Here is a 6,000-nt window from a genome sequence, read left to right as displayed (position 1 = left end):
TGTAAAGAAAAAAAAATATGATCAGAAAAAAGTGAAAATTTTAGAGTTTATGTATGCAAAGGAATTTGGAAACTATAACAAATGCAAGTGAAGAAAATTATTTGAAGCACTAAAAAATGAACTCCAATGTTTTCTTATCCATGTTTGGGAAGTTCCACTAGTACAATCCCTAGTAGATTTGATAGGAAAGAGACTTGTAACTGATCCTAACATGTTTTAAGTGTGGTGGATATGCATGCCAGAAACATGTTGAGGATGCAAGTGGCCTAATGATCCAAAAATTTCAAGGAGTAGAAAAAAATTAAATTCTCAAGTTAACGTGTGGTTGGATACTTACTGGAGCCCAGCCACCCACATTTTGCCTATCCCTAAAAATCACAGATACTTTTGGGAATTATCTCTCTCAGCATTTCTGCATGTCCATTTTGGATGTTTAAAATGTTTTTTTTAGATGCAAAATTGAGTTTTCACTCTCCCATTTTTCTCGTAAAGGAAAAAGATATAAGATCACAGCAAAATGAAAATTTTAGAGTTTATGTAAGCAAAAGATTTTGGAAACTATAACAAATGCAAGTGAATAAAATTATTTCACGCACTAAAAAATGAACTCCAAAGTTTTTTGATCCATGTTTTGGAAGTTCCACTGGTACAACCCCTAATAGATTTGATCGGAAAGAGACTTGTAACTGATCCTAACATGTTTTCAGTGTGGTGGATATACATGCCAGAAACAAGTTGAGGATGCATGTGGCCTAATGAAACAAAAATTTCAAGGAGTAGAAAAAAATTTTATTCTCAAGTTAACGTGTGGTCGAATTTTTACCGGAGCCCAACAACCTACTTTTTGCCTATCCTTATAAATCACAGATACTTTTTGGAATTAACTCTCTTAGCATTTGTACATTTCCATTTTGGACATTCAATTTTTTTTTTTTTTCAGATCCAAACTTTAGTTTTAACTCTCCTATTTTTCTCGTGAACAAAAAAGATATATGATCACAACAAAAAGAAAATTTTAGACTTTATGTATGCAAAAGAATTTGGAAACTATAATAAACGCAAGTAAAGAAAATTATTTCACGCACTAAAAAATGAACTCCAAAGTTTTGTTATCCAAGTTTGGGAAGTTCCACTAGTACAACCCCTAATAGATTTGATAGGAAAGAGACTTGTAACTGATCCTAATATGTTTTAAGTGTGGTGGATATGCATGCCAGAAACATGTTGAGGAGGCAAGTGGCCTAATGATTAAAAAATTTCAAGGAGTAGAAAAAAATTAAATTCTCAAGTTAACGTGTGGCTGGATATTTACCGGAGCCCAGCAACCCACTTTTCGCCTATCCTTAAACATCATAGATACTTTTTGAAATTATCACTCTCAGCGTTTGTGCATTTCCATTTTGGATGTTCAAATATTTTTTTTCAGATGCAAACATGAGTTTTCACTCTCCCATTTTTCTTGTAAAGAAAAAAGATAAAGATCACAACAAAATAAAAATTTTAGACTTTAAGTATCCACAAGAATTTGGTAACTATAAGAAATGCAAGTGAAGAAAATTATTTCACGCACTAAAAAATGAAATCCAAAGTTTTGTTATCCATGTTTGGGAAGTTCCACTAGTACAACGTCTAATAGATTTGATAGGAAATAGACTTGTAACTGATCCTAACATGTTTTAAGTGTGGTGGATATGCATGTCAGAAACCTGTTGAGGATGCAAGTGGCATAATGATCCATAAATTTCAAGGAGCCGAAAAAAATTAAATTCTGAAGTTAACGTGTGGTTGGATATTTACCGGAGCCCAACAACTCACTTTTTGCCTATCCTTAAAAATTACAGATACTTTTTGGAATTATCTCTCTCTGCATTTGTGCATTTCCATTTTGGATGCTCAAATTCCTTTTTCAGATCCAAACTTGAGTTTTTACTCTTCCATTTTTTTCGTAAAGAAAAAAAAATCATCAGAACAAAATGAAAATTTTAGAGTTTTTGAATGCAAAAGAATTTGGAAACTATAACAAATGCAAGTGAAGAAAATTATTTGACGCACTAAAAAATGAACTCCAAAGTTTTCTTATTCATGTTTGGGAAGTTCCTCTTGTACATCCCCTAATAGATTTGATAGGAAAGAGACTTGTAACTGATCCTAACATGTTTTAAGTTTGGTGGATGTGCATGCCAGAAACATGTTGAACTCCAAGGTTTTGTTATCCATGTTTAGGAAGTTTCCCTAGTACAACCCCTAATAGATTTGATAGGAAATAGGCTTGTAACTGATCCTAACATGTTTTAAGTTTGGTGGATATGCATGCCAGAAACATGTTGAGGATGCAAGTGGCTAATGATCCAAAAATTTCGAGTAGAAAAAAATTAAATTCTCAAGTTAACGTGTGGTTAGATATTTACCGAACCCCAGCAACCCACTTTTTGCCTATGCTTAAATATCACAGATACTTTTTGAAATTATCTCTCTCAGCATTTGTGCATTTCCATTTTGGATGATCAATTATTTTTTTTTGGATGCAAACTTGAGTTTTCACTCTCCCATTTTTCTCGTAAAGAAAAAAGATATAACATCACAAAAAAATGAAAATTTTACAGTTTATGTATGCAAAAGAATTTTGAAAATATAACAAATGCAAGTGAAGAAAATTATTTCACACACTAAAAAATGATCTGCAAAGTTTTGTTATCCATGTTTGAGAAGTTGCACTAGTACAACCCCTAATAGATTTGATAGGAAAGAGACTTGTAACTAATTCTACCATGTTTTAAGTGTGGTGGATACGCATGCCAAAAACTTGTTGACGATGCAAGTGGCCTAATGATCCAAAAATTTCAACGAGTAGAAAAAATTAAATTCTCAAGTTAACGTGTGGTTGGATATTTACCTGAGCCCAACAAACCACTTTTTTCCTCTCCATAAAAATCCCAGATACGTTTCAGAATTATCTCTCTCCGCATTTGTGCATTTCCATTTTGGATGTACAATTTTTTTTTTTAATATCCAAACTTGAGTTTTCACTCCCTCATTTTTCTCTTAAAGAAAAAAGATATAAGATCACAACAAAATGAAAATTTTAGAGTTTATGTATGCAAAAGAATTTAGAAACTATAACCAATCCAAGTAAAAAAAATTATTTCACGTACTAAAAAATGAACTCCAAAGTTTTGTTATCCATGTTTGGGAAGTTCAACTTGTACAACCCCTAATAGAATTGATAGGAAAGAGATTTGTAACTGATCCTAACATGTTGTAAATGTGGTAGATTTGCATGCCAAAACATGTTGAGGATGCAAGTGGCCTAATGATCCAAAAATGTCAAGGAGTAGAAAAAATTAAATTCTCAAGTTAACGTGTGCTTGGATATTTACGGGAGCCCAACAACCAACTTTTTGCCTATCTTTGAGAATCACAGATGCTTTTAGGAATTATCTCTCTCAGAATTTGTGCATTTCCATTTTGGATGTTCAATTTTTTTTTTTTCAGATCCAAACTTGAATTTTCATTCTTCCATTTTTATCGTAAATAAAAAAGATATAAGATCACAACAAAATGAAAATTCTCAACATGTTTTAAATGTGGTGGATATGCATTCCATGACATGTTGCGGATGCAAGTGGCCTAATGATCCAACAATTTCGAGGAGTAGAAAAAATAAATTCTCAAGTTAACGTGAGGTTGGATATTTACCGGAGCCCAACAATACACTTTTTGCCTTTCCTTAAAAATCACATATACTTTTTGGAATCATTTCTCTCAGCATATGTGCATTTCCATTTTGGATGTTCAAATTTTTTTTTTCAGATCCAAACTTGAGTTTTCACTCTCCCATTTTTCTCAGAAAGAAAAAAGATATAAGATCACAACAAAATGAAAATTTTAGAGTTTATCTATGCAAAAGAATTTGGAAACTATAACAAATGCAAGTAAAGAAAATTATTTCAGGCACTAAAAAATGAACTCCAAAGTTTTGTTATTCATGTTTGGGAATATCCACTAGTACAACCCCTAATAGATTTGATAGGAAAGAGACTTGTAACTGATCCTAACATGTTTTAAGTGTGGTGGATATGCATGCCAGAAACATGTTGAGGATGCAAGTGGCCTAATGATCCATAATTTTCAAGGAGTAGAAAAAAATTAAATTCACAAGTTATCGTGTGGTTGGATATATTTACCAGAGCCCAACAACCCACTTTTTGCCTTTCCATGAAAATCGCAGATACTTTTTGGAATTATCTCTCTTAGCATTTGTGCATTTCCATTTTTCATGTTAAAATTTTTTTATTTCAGATCCAAACTTGATTTTTCACCCTCCCATTTTTCTGGTAAAGAAAAAAGAGATAAGATCACAAGAAAATGAAAATTTTAGGGTTTATGAATGCAAACGAATTTGGAAACTATAACAAATGCAAGTGAAGAAAATTATTTCATGCACTAAAAAATGAACTCCAAAGTTTTGTTATCCTTGTTTGGGAAGTTCCACTAGTACAACCCCTAATAGATTTGAGAGGAAAGAGACTTGTAACTGAACCTAACTTGTTTTAAGTGTGGTGGATATGCATGGCAGGAACATGTTGAGGATGCAAGTGGCCTAACGATCCAAAAATTTCAAGGAGTAGAAAAAATTAAATTCTCAAGCTAACGTGTGGTTGAATTTACCGGAGCCCAACATCCCACTTTTTTCCTGTCCTTAAAAATCACAGATACATTTTGGAATTATCTCTCTCTGCATTTGTGCATTTCCATTTTGGATGTTCAATGTTTTTTTTTAATATCCAAACTTGAGTTTTCACTCCCCCATTTTTCTCGTAAAGAAGAAAGATATAAGATCACAACAAAATGAAAATTTTAGAGTTTAAGTATGCAAAATAATTTGGAAACTATAACAAATGCAAGTGAAGATAATTATTTCACACACTAAAAAATGAACTCCAAAGTTTTGCTATCCATATTTGGGAAGTTCCACTTGTACAACCCCTAATAGATTTGAAAGGAAAGAGATTTGTAACTGATCTTAACTTATTTTAAATGTGGTGGATATCCATGCCAAAAGATGTTGAGGATGCAAGTGGCCTAATGATCCAAAAATTTCAAGGAGTAGAAAAAATTAAATTCTCAAGTTAACGTGAGGTTGGATATTTACCGGAGCCCAACAATACACTTTTTGCCTATCCTTGAAAATCACATATGCTTTTTCGAATTATCTCACCCAACATTTGTGCATTTTCATTTTGGATGTTCAAATTTTTTTTTTTCAGATCCAAACTTGAGTTTTCACTCTTCCATTTTATCGTAAAGAAAAAAGAAATAAGATCACAACAAAATGAAATTTTAGACTTTATGTATTCAAAAGAATTTGGAAACTATAACAATTGCAAGTGAAGAAAATTATTTCATGCACCAAACAATAAAATCCAAAGTTTTGTTATCCATGTTTGAGAAGTTCCACTAGTACAACCCCTAATAGATTTGATAGAAAAGGGACTTGTAACTGATCCTAACAGGTTTTCTGTGTGGTGGATCTGCATGCCAGAAACATGTTGAGGATGCAAGTGGCCTAATGATCCAAATTTTCAATGTGTAGAAAAAATTAAATTCTCAAGTTAACGTGTGGTTGGATATTTACCCGAGCCCAACAACCCACTTTTTGCCTATCCTTGAAAATCACAAATGCTTTTTGGAATTATCTCTCTCAACATTTGTGCTTTTCCATTTTGGATGTTCAAATTTTTTTTTTCTGATCCAAACTTGAGTTTTCACTCTCCTATTTTTCTCTTTAAGAAAAAAGATATAAGATCACAACAAAAGGAAAATTTTAGAGTTTATGTATGCAAAAGAATTTGGAAACTATAACAAATTCAAGTGAAGAAAATTATTTCACACACTAAAAAATGAACTCCAAAGTTTTGTTATCCTTGTTTGGGAAGTTCCACTAGTACAACCCCTAATAGATTTGAAAGGAATGAGACTTGTAACAGATGCAAACATGTT

The sequence above is a fragment of the Aristolochia californica genome, unplaced genomic scaffold (assembly GCF_029961685.1).
Source record: "Aristolochia californica isolate CCGP_79_NKW_82.1479 unplaced genomic scaffold, dmAriCali1.0.hap1 SCAF_10, whole genome shotgun sequence".
NCBI classification, from domain to species: Eukaryota; Viridiplantae; Streptophyta; class Magnoliopsida; order Piperales; family Aristolochiaceae; genus Aristolochia; species Aristolochia californica.
Note: the sequence above shows the minus strand (reverse complement) of the source record.